The 14,628-nt window shown below is 41.8% G+C and overlaps 1 pseudogene; it reads left to right on the top strand.

The window, feature by feature from the left end:
* The first annotated feature begins 3,117 nt into the window (after positions 1-3,117).
* On the top strand, positions 3,118-10,517 carry LOC127796391 (protein argonaute 4-like; annotated as a pseudogene).
* Positions 10,518-14,628: the final 4,111 nt, after the last annotated feature.

Below are 14,628 nucleotides of genomic sequence, written 5' to 3'. Positions count from 1 at the left end.
TCCGACCTCGTTCTAATCTACGAGCTTTTTGGTTTAGGAATTTCACCATCATCTGATCCCTGTGATGGTTCAACAGCTTCTGGTGGAGGGGGTTGTGGCTCCCCTTGCTCAACACTCTCTGTTTCTTCCTCTTCTTCTACTTTCGGCATTTCCTCAGGCACCGAATCGTCTTCTATGACAAACTGTGTTGATCTGGTCTTGAAATGTCTTCATGGGATTATCCCTCTTACTGGAGATTCCTCTTAAACTAGGAATACACCTCTAACTGGGGATAGATCTTCTAACATGGGATTATCCCTCTCATTCGGGATTCCTCTTAAACTGGGAATACACCTCTATACACCTCTAACTGGGGATAGATCTTCTAACATGGGATTATCCCTCTCACTGGGGATTCCTCTTAAACTAGGAATACGCCTCTAACTGGGGATGGATCATCTAAGCTGGGATGATCCTCTTACTGGGATATCCTCACTAATCCTCTTACATGAGACTCATATCCTCTTTACTAGGGATATATACACACGATCCTCTTACATGGGACTCATGTGGCCAAGTCTCTGCTGCCACAAATTCTGAGAAGCCTTTGTTTCAACTATGCTGAGGTTGTCAGTACATATCTTCACGTGAGTCTTGTACAATGTGCCACAAATATGTCCTTGGGCGACTACCATAGCGCCTCTTATCAACTTCCATGTGCTTTTACTAAACTGGTTACCATAGCCCTGTTTGTCAAGGGTTACTCCAGAAAGTAGATTCAACTGAAGATCTAGCACATGTATGACATCCTTCAAGGTGATTGTGCTCTCGTTGCTCGTTCGTATCTGAACGTCACTAATTCCAACAATCTCAGAGGAACTGGAACTTCCCATCTTCACTGCTCCAAAAACACCTGTTTGGTATGTTGTGAAGAAATCTCTATGGGGAGTCACGTGGTAAGATGTTGTAGTATCTACCACCCATTCTGTGTCTTCTCTTGAGACGTGAAGGCATGTCTCATCTTGGATGGAACAATAAGCTACCTCTCCATGGATAGTTATTAGTGTTTCTCCATCCTTGTTCTTCAACTCGGAACTGCCTTGACCCTACTCTCGTAGCAATTTTCGACAGTTCTTCTTCAAATGGCTCTTTATACCACAATGGTAGCACTTGTACCTCGGCTTTCCTCCATCTGTGGATCTGTCCCTACACTTGCTCTTTCCTCTCCACTCGCCTTGACTACTTCCTTCTTGACTCCATCAGTTCTCTGTTACAAAGGCATGAGTCTGGTCCGTGCTCATGTGTTTTCTTCTGGCCTCTTCATTGAACAGGGCATCATTGACCATCGTCGTGGTAAGTTTTCCCTTTGGGGCAGAATTGCTGAGAGAGACTACTAGCGTCTCCCAACTATCAGGAAGAGAACTGAGAAGTAAGAGTGCTTGTGTTTCATCCCCAAGCGGCATCTCTACAGACGACAACTGGTTTACCAGGCTCTGGAACTCACTGGTGTGCTCGACAACTGAAGTTCCACTGTTCAACTTCAGATTGACTAACCGCCTCATCAACAGGGATTTGTTCCGAGTGGTGTTGGCCTGGTGCATCTTCTCTAGCTTCGTTCAGAGGGCATGCGCGTATGTCTCTTGTGCTACATGGTGGAAGACACTATCATCAATCCATTGCCGAATCTGACCGATAGTTTTTCTGTTTAATTTCTTTCACTCTACTTCTTTGGAAGGATTAGGGTTGACACCTAATAACTCCAGGGGATCGTACAAATCTCTACAACTAAGAAGATCTTCCATTCAAGGTCTCCATAGTGAGTAGTTGGTGGATGTGAGCTTTATCATGGCTCCTGATGATGTTCTCTCCTCCATTTTCACTAACTTGATCAAAATTGAAGTTGAATCTTCCAAAACAGACTGCACCGTTGCGTCCGGAAGGGTCGAAAATGGTAGATTTGACTCTTACGAGGTCAAATTCGAATTTGTAAAAAAATCACGGCTCAAAATGTAATTTATTGAAAATTCAGGGGCTAACGTGCAATTTCAAAAAAGTTTAGGGACTAAATTGCAATTTCTGAAAATTTCAGGGGCTAAATTGAAATTTCTGAAAGTTAGGGGTCAAACTATAATTCCAGAAAACTTCAAGGACCAACCTGCAATTTTTTCAAACTCCTATGTTGACGTGGCAACTGACGTGGGCAGACCGACTGACGTGCACGGGCCCCAGGCTGACGTGGCGGATGACATGGCAGCCACGTGGGTCGTCTTCAGCCTCCAGACACGCGTGTGGCGCGTGAGGGCGCGTGCGATCTCTTCTCGGCCTGCGAAAAATTTCAGTGTGCTCTTCTTGGCACCAGGAATCTTTTGGTATGATCAAAATACCATTTTGATGATTTTGAAAAATCGAGTTTCAAGAACAGTGGCTTTGTTCTTCAGATTCCTATCTCCAACACTCAACCTGATGCTCTGGAAAATCTAGAGATTCAACAAAAAATGAATGAAGAGATAAATGAGAGAAAAAGCAATCTATTTCACTGAATAAATTTACAGAAGAACTTCAACCAGAGTTCTTTCTAAAACAAAAAAACTCTCAAACAATCTCACTTTCTGGATCCTCTCAATCCTCTCTTGGGTTAATCTTCTTACTGGGATTATCCTCTCTCTGGGATACATAATGATGAACCTCTTAAACTGGATTCATACCTTATACATGAAGAGGGCATGGCCTTTTATAGGAGATGGATGGCTAGCAAGTCAACAGGGTTAGGCAAATTGCCTAACTCGCCTGATGCATCCAAAGATGCCAGACATCTGCCAAACCCATTGCTGCCTGATACAACCAAGTTTGCCAAACCCACTAGCTGGAGCCTAACAAGCCAAAAGATGGTGGCTTGACTCCAACAGTGTTTTCTTTCCATGCATGACCCTTCTTCGAGTTGTTGTGATCGATTGGAGCTGTTTGGAGATATTCTTATACTCTCTTACTCTTGTTGTCTACTGTTTGTTTTAGTGTAAACGTGATCTGATACACTTCGGGCTTTTGATTTTGCGTTTTCCGCCGTTTTTCTGGACTACAGTGCTTGCATTATTCACGCAGTGGTCTCTGTCTATGTTTCCCTATTTTTTAAAATTACATTTATCTTCTTAGTTTTTGTCTTTTTGGTCTCATTCGTCTCTAGTGCCGTAGCTCCTGTTGTTTTTTTTTTCTCTTCCCTGGGTTTGCGACCTCTGATGTTTGGTGTTCTTTTTGTGCATTTATATGTTTGTGTGGTCTGGGTCTGGTTATGGTTCTGTGCTGGGTTTTCGAGTCTTCCATATTTTATCCTCTGAAATTATGACTCCTCGCATTCTCTATTGTCTCTACCTCCAAAATTTTTCCATGGAATATGGTCTCCGGTTTTTCTTTAAATCCACTGTCTTTTAGCCATTATCATGCATTTCGTGATATTATGTCTCTAGGCTTTATTTTTGTTTCTCTCAAGTGTTTGTGCTCGTCAGTGGGGCTATACTGACCTTGTTTGCTGCTGAAATTTCCTAATTTTTGGTCATTGGGTCTATAATTTCCTCATCACAAGCATCGTTTTAGGACTTGAAGAAAGATTGGCATTCTGAATGTGTGTGGTCCTCACATGGATCGTCACTTTTAAGTGTACCTGCTGCCTGTGTGTCACATTTTGGTAACTCATTCTACGTTAACGCTATGGTGTGTTATTTTGATTTTTTTTAGTCATCATTTTAATTGTAATATTGCATATGTTTTCTATGTTCGTGTTGGGTGCTTTTATTAATTCAGCAAGCCAGAGAGCCTCAGCAGTTATTAAACATGGTAGCTGTCATGAAAATTTGCTTTTCCTTGATAAGGAATCACTTTGGAGTTAATTTGCTAGCCAGACAAATTTATTGCAGTTTGACATGATTTCTATTTACCTCATTTACATTGATTTTTATAATTTTACATTGGTTATGGTGTGGAATTGTTAACTTGTAGATTTACTGTTTTTAATGTTCACATAAGATTTAATACCATTTTTGGAATCTAGGTTAAGCTTTCCTGATTTCTCTAGTATTCTATGTCAAATCACAAAAAGAAAATAGAGGCGAAAGATAACTAATATTCTTGTAGTTGGATCTCCAAGTGTTATTTTTAGTTTCTTGCCTAGTAATTTTCTTAGATTAAGATGTTTCTGCTTTTGGAGTATTGTGAACTCTTCGCTCCTTAATGTCTCCATTGTATGGCAAGGCACAGCCCTTAGTGTTGGTGCTGTTGTCACTTTGCTTAGACCTGTCTAGTTGTTGCTTCCCCCTTTGCCTCCTGCAACTTGTGTTGATATCGTGTTTTGATGGTATTCACAGTTTGGTTTGTAGTTATGAATTTTGAGTTTCTATTTTAGTGCATTAGGTGTAACAGTTAATGTCAGTTTTATTTGTTACTTCTTTGAGGCATGTGCAAAAGCTGTAGTTATGTGTTCTCTTCATTTTGAAGTTAGATCTGGTTATGGGTTCATTTGAAAAAGATGGGAATGGAGCAGCAGGAGGCTTGCCGCCGCCACCGCCAGTTCCTCCGAATGTTGTACCACTTGGAGCTCAAGAGGAACAAGGAACTGAAGCTCTTAAGAAAAAGATTGTGCGCCTCCCCATGGAGAGACGTGGCCTGGGATCTAAGGGCCAAAAGATTATGATCCTAACGAATCATTTTAAAAGTGAATGTGACCAATGTGGAGGGGTACTTCTATCACTACAGTGTATGCTTTTACTCGCATATATCTTCTTCTCTTGTAGTGAATTTGACAGAAGACGGCAGGTCGTATAATATAATTATACTCTGTATTTGGACATACACCATCAATAGGTGACGGTATCGTATGAAGATGGTAGGCCTGTAGATGGAAAGGGTGTTGGTAGAAAGGTGATTGATAGGGTCAAGGAGACCTATGATTCAGAGCTTTCTGGAAAGGACTTTGCTTATGATGGTGAGAAGAGCCTTTTTACTGTTGGTTCACTTCCTAGGAACAAACTGGAGTTTACTGTTGTGCTTGAGGACCTTTCATCAAACAGGTGTAACATGTTTTCTATTGCCTTTACTTGTGCATTTAGTTTAACTTCTTCTTTTTTTTCCGTGTGTAAACTCCAATTTGTGGCATTTAGGACGAATGGGAATGCTAGCCCAGGTAGTCCAAATGAAAGCGAGCGTAAGCGATTGAGAAGACCATATCAATCAAAAACCTTTAAGGTGAAGATTAGCTATGCTGCAAAAATTCCAATGAAGGCCATTGCAAGTGCATTACGTGGTCAAGATTCTGGTAACTCTCAAGAAGCTCTGAGAGTACTAGATATCATTTGAGACAGCACGCAGCAAAACAGTGAGTTATTTTTGCTTACCTAAATGTTTAATGCTAGGCTACTCCAACTTCCTACCTGAAGGTTGCAGGGGGTGCCTGCTTGTGCGGCAGTCTTTTTTCCATAATGAGCCAAGGAACTTTGTAGATGTGGGCGGTGGTGTCCTGGGATGCAGAGGATTTCATTCTAGCTTCCGAACAACCCAGGGAGGGTTATCCCTTAATATAGGTAATAAGCCTATGCACAGGTTTAAAAAAAAAAACGCACTGGGGTATACATGTCTGTATGACCTTGTATTTGTATTGCTCATTAAAATGTTATGCTCATAATTTTTGCCACTTGTTCCTTTCAGATGTCTCTACTACCATGATCATCCAGCCTGGACCAGTTGTGGATTTTCTCATTTCAAACCAAAATGTGAAAGATCCATTCTCAATTGATTGGGCAAAGGTATTGTGTTCACATGCATCCTGTATCTATTGTTTGCTCTCTCTCCTTTTCCATTACTATTTTATGTAATTATTGTAATACTTTTTTGACATTGTCATTAGGCCAAAAGAACCTTAAAGAATTTGAGGATAAAGACAAGCCCCTCCAATGCTGAGTACAAAATCACTGGACTTAGTGATAAGCCTTGCCGAGAACAGCTGTATGTTTTTTTTATTTGTTTCCGTTTCCTTTTTGCTACTCCTATTGGGCCATAGGTTTCTTCAACTAGACTGTCTTTACCAGTGTTGTACTGCTGCTTCCATTTTTTTTTTTTTTTTTTGGGGGGGGGGGGGGAGGGAGACTGAACTTTTGCTTTCCTTAATGTTTTACGTTTTTAATGAAGCAAAAAGGGAGGGATGGTGATTCTGAATGTCAAAATGTTGAAGTGACTGTTTATGATTATTTTGTAAATTACCGCCACATAGAGTTGCGCTACTCTGCTGAATTGCCGTGTATAAATGTGGGGAAGCCAAAGCGGCCTACTTACATACCTATTGAGGTGAGTTGATGATTTGTGCTTCTATTTTGTTGCAAAGGTGTTATAATTTAATTTTTACACATGATTCTTCATTGTGTTGCTTTTTTAAAGCTCTGTTCCTTGGTGTCCTTGCAACGCTATACGAAAGCGCTGTCTACTTTTCAACGATCATCGTTAGTTGAGAAATCAAGACAAAAGCCTCAAGAACAGATGAGAGTATTAAGTGAAGTATGTATCTTCTGTGGACACCTGATTCAAGTCATTTTCTGTAAGTGCTAAATTGTTTGGTTTTGCAGGCACTAAAAATTAACAAGTACGATTCTGAGTCTATGCTGCGGTCCTGTGGTATTTTAATTGGAAGTAACTTCACACAGGCTGAAGGGCGTGTTCTTCCAGCACCACGGGTATCTCATGGTTTTTGCATTTTTAATCTGTTTTTTCCCGTATAATTTCAATTAGCTTCTTTACTGATGTTTTGGCTAACTGTAGTTTTGACTGTTACAGATAAAAGTGGGAAATGGAGAAGACTTCTTTCCACGCAATGGCAGGTGGAATTTTAATAATAAGGTGATCGTTATATCTCCTATCTGCAAGGCTTCCCTTTCATTTTCTAAAATATCTCATTTTTAGGCACTGTGGTTCATGAAGCCTTCTTTGTTTTATGGTGTAAAAACTAGTGGACCCAACAAAAATAGAGCGGTGGGCTGTTGTGAACTCAGCTCGATGTGATATACGTGGCCTTATTAGGGATTTGATGAAGTGTGGAGACATGAAGGGAATCGTAAGTTGATTTATATTTATTCTGTACACAAGTTAACTTCAAAATGATTTATATTGCAATAGTTGATTCACATTGTTTTTTTCTTGTAGTGTATTGAACCTCCATTTGATGTGTTCGAGGAGAGTGGACAATATCGACGCGCACCTCCTGTTGTTCGGGTGGAAAAGATGTTTGAAGAGATACAATCCAAACTTCCAGGGGCGCCTCAATTTCTTCTCTGTATACTTCCAGAGCGGAAGAATTCTGATCTTTATGGTTTGTTTGATTTGATTAATGCTTTGATCTTCACCTGTCTACTTCCCTTATTGTTTCATGAGTAAATTCATTTATCACTTAAGGTCCGTGGAAAAGAAAGAATCTTGCTGATTTTGGAATTGTGACTCAATGCATTGCACCAACTAGAATCAATGATCAGTATCTTGCAAATGTTCTCCTCAAAATAAATGCAAAGGTGAGTTGCTGCAAAATTTAACTCTTCCAATGGCATTGGCATCTCCCCCGAACTTGCCAGCCCATAAATTTGTCTCACAATGTTCTTACTTGCAGCTGGGTGGGTTGAATTCTATGCTAGCTGTAGAACATGCTCCCGCTATTCCCTTGGTAACCAAGGTTCCTACCATTATTCTTGGGATGGACGTCTCTCGTGGCTCTCCAGGCCAGGCTGATGTGCCATCAATTGCTGCAGTATGTGTCATTCTCTCCCCCCCTCCCAAACAGGAAAAAAGTGTATTTTTCATTGTTGATTCATGCTTGTTCTGGTTTTTTAATTGCAATGTTCTAATTGATTGCCCATATTCCTTCTAATGAAGCAAGTTTACTTATTTATATTAACAGGTAGTGAGCTCCAGGCAGTGGCCGCTCATTTCACGTTACAGAGCATCTATCCGCACGCAATCACCCAAGGTTGAGATGATTGATAACCTATTTAAGCGCGTTTCCGACACTGAAGATGAAGGCATATTTAGGTGTAGTATTTAACTTTTTTTTTTTACATGATTTGTCGGTGACTTCTTGATGGCCTTCTGTTCATGCTCATGTTATTTTTCCAGTTGCTTCCACCCCCTATGATTAAAACTAAGACTGCCAAGCTTCTTTATCTTCAGGGAACTTTTGTTTGATTTCTATGTGAGTTCAGGGAAAAGGAAGCCTGACCAAATTATCATATTCAGGTAATTATTTCTTCTCTGCTTGGCTGGTGTTTTCTCCGCTGCATCCTAATTGGGTTAGGTTCTGGGCCTTTTAATTTGTAGGGGAAAAATAAGAAAAAAATTTAGCATCATCCATGTAGATCTGTTGATGTGAAAGTAGCAAGCCCTGTATGGATATGCAAATAGTCAACATACAACTGATGGATAAAATACGTCCTGAGAGACGATATGTCAGCAGTTTTGTATATTATTTGCCATTTCTTTGCTTATTATAGGATTTGTCTGAGCTAAGATGATGAGCAGCTTACAGAATGATGTGAAGATTTGAATGTAAGCAGTCTTTAAGTTATTACAGCCTTGGATGGTATTATTATCTTTAGGAGGTAGGGATAAGGAATTATTATTGTAGAGGCAAGGCAATGCTGACAACCTAAAACCTTGACCAAGAACTTTATGGTTTGGTTTGGAGGCTTTGGGCAAAAGTTTGCCATGACATTTCACCAGGACAGTTCATTCATTGCCTTGAGGCTAGCTTGCCTTGGAGAGGGAGATGTCTTGTCTTGTCACTTATCAAAAGTGAATTATAAGGAATGGCACATTTGAGTATACTTAATGTTTATCCCGATAAGAGATTGTTTTCTGAGGTAGACTATTAGTGTAGGTTTTATTTTATACGCTCCAAATTTCAGTACGATAGCCTTGTGAGAAGTTGCTCTGTTCAACACTCATATTGCTATCACACTCAAGTTGCTATTCTGACTTGTTTAATTGATCTGTTGGTTTACTGGGAGCCAATTTTGCGTTCTAAACTACAGAATCAAGTCATTGTCATTTTTGTATTTGCTGTATTTCCACATTTGGCCCTTTTCAGTTTTGGATCCATTTTGATTTGCTTGTGTGCTGCCATCAATATGTTCTGAATCTTTCCAGGGATGGAGTAAGTGAATCGCAGTTCAACCAAGTTCTGAACATCGAACTTGATCAAGTTATTGAGGTTTTCTTTCTGATCAAAATATCTTTCTTAATATTCTTGGAAGTTCACCTTTTTTGTGTTTGCTAAAGGCTAAATCATGATATTCTTTTTCTTTTGTTCTTTGTCAGGCCTGCAAATTCCTTGATGAGAAATGGAATCCCAAGTTTGTGGTGATTATTGCACAGAAAAATCACCATACAAAGTTTTTCCAGTCAGGATCACCAGATAATGTTCCACCAGGTCTGCACGCCTTTGAAATCATGTAGGGTTGCTCCTGTTATTGTTCTGGGATAAAATCCTCAAATGTCTTTTTATTGACCAGGGACAATAATAGACAACAAAGTTTGTCATCCACGGAGCAATGACTTTTACTTGTGTGCACATGCTGCGGGGATGATTGTAAGTATTACCATAGCCTGCCTTCAATTTATTTTCAACCCGAATCAAGTTATGCAAATGTATGAAAGATCATTCCATGTATCAGCAAGTAACTCTTTAATCTGCACACAATTTGTGAGAATATATTCAGTTCTTTTGATGTGTGAATTCTATTAGGGCACAACTAGGCTGACCCATTACCATGTTCTATACGATGAGGTTGGTTTTTCAGCTGATGATCTCCAGGAATTAGTTCATTCGCTATCCTATGTGTAAGTGCACGTTCCTATGTGTAAGTGCACGTTGTACAATGAGTAGCCTCCTTTTAGTTGGTTGTATGGGCAGAGTTTTTAACATTGTAGATACTTCTAAATGTTGTTTTTATTTTGTTTTAGGTATCAGAGAAGCACCACTGCAATTTCTTTAGGTGAGCCGGTCTTCCTATTCAAATCCATTTTGCCTTCTAACTTCGTGATGCCACTGGTTTTTTGCAAAAAAAAAAAATTATTGTAAAGGGAGTGTAGTATGAGACTAAAGTCTCATTATGATCTAGTACAGAAAAAAAAAAATGCTCCTATGTTTTGGTGCACAATTTCATGCAATTAGTTGTACGAAACCTGAAACTTCTTTAACACGCTCTTCTTCTCTTTCGCTTCTGTTTGCAGTTGCTCCAGTATGCTACGCCCACTTGGCAGCCATCCAAGTGGGACAATTTATGAAGTCTGACGAAGCGTCTGAGACATCGTCGAACCATGGCGGCACATCTGTTGGGCCTGTCCCAGTTCCGCAGTTGCCCCGACTGTAAGAGAACGTGTCGAGTTCCATGTTCTTTTGTTAGATGGCCCTATGGTTGTATATATTGGCTTGGTCTTTTGGTTATGCGGAGAGCACTGAATCAGAAAACTCGGATCCTCCTATGGCAGTTGAATGTAATTTAACTTATTTTGGTCTTTATGGCGTCTTGTTCTGTTTGGTCGACAGTGGTTAGGTTGCTTGGTCATACCTTCTATATTTGCCATAGTTTTATGATCATAGATTGCTATTGTTACTTATTGTGCCCCAATTGGTCTCTATTTTGGGTGATGGTTGTGGAGGCCTAATAATGCGATGGTCGATCACCCTCTTTTGTCTCTTCCAGAACACCTGCAATGGAGACGGGGACTCGCTCCCCCGGTTTATCTTCGACGATCAAGTCAAATTACCAGACTAAGAATCTCAGAATTATTCCCTATGCTTGAGAAATTAAAGCTCGATCACTTACCTCCTCACGCTCCTTTTCTTTTATCCTCGTGCTGAGATAAGGATCCTGGAGAGATCTTCGGGATCTCTATCCTATTCTTCTCGAAATCTTATTGATAAAGATTCCATAATCGTAACCACCTTCGAAGAGTTCAGGATAGCTCCTGTGTCCATGATCCTCGACAGGATGACTGATCCCAAAGAACTCGAAGACTTCCTTGCCAAGTATCAAGCCAATGAGTGTGGTGATACATATTTGCCACGTGTCCCCCCTGGACCCAAGCAAGATAACGTCGGTAAAGTACCTTTTTAGTGGACACGTGGCACTGTTATCAATAGTTGTATATCCGGGGCATTAGAGTAATTATGGACCTGAGGGTATTCCTCTCATCACTTGCCCCCTCATTCCTTGAGCGCTTCGGCTCAAATAGCTTTAGGAGTGCCGAAATCTCCGAAGCTTAGCTCATTTTCATCCTAAGGGTCGACGTCTACAGGGCCCGAAGAGTTGAGGTGTCTCTTTCTCTAGCGCGTGCCTGGAGGGCACATGTACCGATTTCCTTTAATGGCCATACCTCTTCCCAAGGCGTTGTCCAAATCTTTTCGTCTTTTGAGCCACGCTAATTTTGGGTAGTTAATGCTCATCATTACTTGCCCTTTAGCTTTCTACCTCTATGGTTTAAATAGGGGTTTCCTATTCTTCTGTTCTCCCTTTCTTCCGACTCTCATCAGCTTTTAGTCTATTGTTGCGCTATCGGGCGTTATCTTTTTCTCCACACCTTCTTCATTCTCCTTCTCCAATTTCTCTGTGATGGTGATTACTAGCTCCGAACGTTTTAACTCGGCTGGCGTTGAGCTTGTTGAGTGGGAAAAACACCCTGTTTCCTCCATTCCCTACCAATGGATGAGTGAAACAGTGTCTACAATTTTGGGAAAAGTACGCGATTTCAAACGAGTGGGAGCTCGAGTTCAACACCCATCTTCGAGCATGCCATCCCGTCATTGGTCGACTTTGTATCTACAAGTGTGCCTTTGACCGGGGTTTTCGGCTACCTTCTCATGGGTGGGTCATGTCGCTTCTCCAACATCTTACCATCGTCCATGCCCAACTATCACCCTTCGGGTGGAGATATCTAATGGGCTTCATCGTCATCTATCGTACTGCCAAGGTGGAACCCACGGGAGAGCTCTTTGATTATTTTTTTACCACCAACTGCTAGACCAGTGGTTGGATTTCTATTTCTCCCTGAGTTGTGAAAGAAGGCTGCCTTCTTAGGGCTAAGGAGCGCCCTGATCCGAATATCCCCGCTACCTCGCCCATGTTCTCTGGGGGGTTCAAGGATTCAGATGACTGGAAGGAGCGTTTCGTCTTTGTTTGCCCCAAAGCGTCCAACTCCGCCCAAGAAGTTTGGTCGGTGTGCAACGGGTGGACCTTAGATATCAAACATAAACGCCCAAACGTTGAAGCTATCAAAGAACCAACCACTCGAATCATGGGCCCTAGTCGGGATTAGAAAGAAAATTGGCTCTCCAATCCAAAGCTCAACCAAGCGGGCTTGAATGGTGACAACTGTGAGTGCTAACCTTCACCTTCTTTCTTTTTGTTCTTCTTTATTTATTTATTTATTTATTTTTTTGGGCAGTCGAAAATCTTTGAGAGATGACTTACCTTCCCATTATCAAGGGGATGATCTTGGACTTCCCCGACAGTAAGGGTCCTTCAGGCCCTTCCGGAAGTAAGAAAACATCTGGGAAGGCTCCCAAACTTTCTCCAGTCCAAGGATCAGCGCTGCCCGAGCAGGCCTCGAAGAGCACTAGAAACAGAAAATATTCGATCTCATCTTGATCAAGAAAAATGGCGGAAAGGGACCTTTAAACCTTCTAAGAGGCTCCTAAGGACAATGCTGAGGCGTGTTTGAAAAACCCTTCCACAAGATCACATGCCCCCAAGAATAGGAAAGATCCCCCTCCCGTTCAACAATCCACTGCCACAGCCCCCACCTCCATGCTGAGCCCTTATGGAGAGGACACTGAGACCATTTCTCAAGCTCTGGAGATAACTAGGGCGCAAGCCCAAGGCAGTTGACCTCTTGCAGGTACGAAGCCCCCCTCGATGCCTCCTAGCATTCCTATCCCTTCTGTTTTCAAGCGGATTTTAATGCCACTGGCACCATAAGGGTGCCCTGAATTGACAGGAGAAACTTCGCTGGAGGGGGCTTTCGCTCTGTCGGTAAGAGAGATAATAGCTCGAAGGACGAAGCAACGAAGAATAGAGCTTACTTCTCTCCCTCCTTCATCCCAGGTGACTTCCACCTCTGAGGCGACCGAGGTTCTTGCTGAAGCTTTGGCTATTTATAGTACCTCTCTCATTGCGGGCAAACCATACTATTGTGCCGAGATTCTCAGGGTAACTTGCTTCCATCCACCATTTCCTTTCGAAATCTCTTCACACTAATAGGCCTTGATTCTCATTTCGTCCCTATTCTTCAAAACTTCTCGGGTTTTCAAGATTTAATCGTATAGCGCGAGTTAGGATTTCGAACCCGCATTATTTCTTTAGAGTCCGAGGTTGAGCGGCTTCGAGGGCTCGAGTCGCTTTCTTCAAAACTAGCAGAACTTGAGCATAGAGTATATATTCACCAAATCGGTCGAGCTGGCGCAAGAAGAAGCAAAACTCGCCAACGAGGCTGAAGCTCAAGCTCGCAAGGATCTGGAGTTGGCTCAAAGAAATATGCTAGAAGCCAATCAAGTTAACTCCAGACTCGGGGAGGAACTGGACGCTATGACAGGTGCAAACGACCTGCTTAAAGATAATATAAAGAAACTCACTTTAAAGTTAAAGGAGGCCAAGAAGGGATAAGTCGAGACGTTAGAGCCCTATTCTCGGTGCAAGGAAGACCTTCGCACTACTCATACCCAACTCCAATCTGCATTTAAGGATGCCCGCGTGGCCTTTCAGAATGGTCGTGAGGATTTTTGAAGCTCTGAAGCCTATGCTGCGAAGTTGGAAGGAGTTCTTCGGGATGGGTTTGAACATATGAAGAAGCTTACGAAGGAACGCTTCCCGAACCTAGACGTGGACTCCATCCCTCTCAATGTCACTACTGCTTTATCTTCTTTAAAGTAGATGCCTTTGTACTGAAGATTTGTCTTTATAATAAAATTTTAACCTTCTTTTGCCTGACTTTTGGAAATTTTCTTTAATTGTTTCTTTGTTAATTTAATTTCCCTTACTTACTATAAACCCCTTAGTTTTCTCTTGCCAAGGGTTGGGCCCCCCGAGGATCACATCTGATCCCTTTGTTTTTGCCGAGGACTATAAACCCCTTAGGGATCAGGTCTGATCCTTTCGTTTTTGTCGACTTTGCTTGCTTATCGAAGAACTTGAATTTGTTTCAAGGGGTTTGGGCCCCGCAAAGATCATATCTGATCCCTCTGTTTTTGCCGAGGGCTTGGGCCCAATTTCCCTTACTTACTATAAACCCCCTAGTTTGCTCTTGCCAAGGGTTGGCCCCCCCGAAGATCACATCTAATCCCTCTGTTTTTGCCGAGGACTATAAACCCCTTAGGGATCAGGTCTGATCCTTTCGTTTTTGTCGACTTTGCTTGCTTGTCGAAGAACTTGAATTTGTTTCAAGGGGTTTGGGCCCCCCAAAGATCATATCTGATCCCTCTGTTTTTGCCGAGGGCTCGGGCCCAATTTCCCTTACTTACTATAAACCCCCTAGTTTGCTCTTGCCAAGGGTTGGGCCCCCCGAGGATCACATCTGATCCCTCTGTTTTTGCTGAGGGTTTGGGCCCCCCGAGGATCACATCTGATCCTTTTA

This window comes from Diospyros lotus, chromosome 1, assembly GCF_014633365.1.
Source record: "Diospyros lotus cultivar Yz01 chromosome 1, ASM1463336v1, whole genome shotgun sequence".
NCBI lineage: Eukaryota > Viridiplantae > Streptophyta > Magnoliopsida > Ericales > Ebenaceae > Diospyros > Diospyros lotus.
The sequence above is the reverse complement of the archived record's forward strand: the minus strand, read 5'-3'. Positions and strand labels throughout refer to the sequence as shown.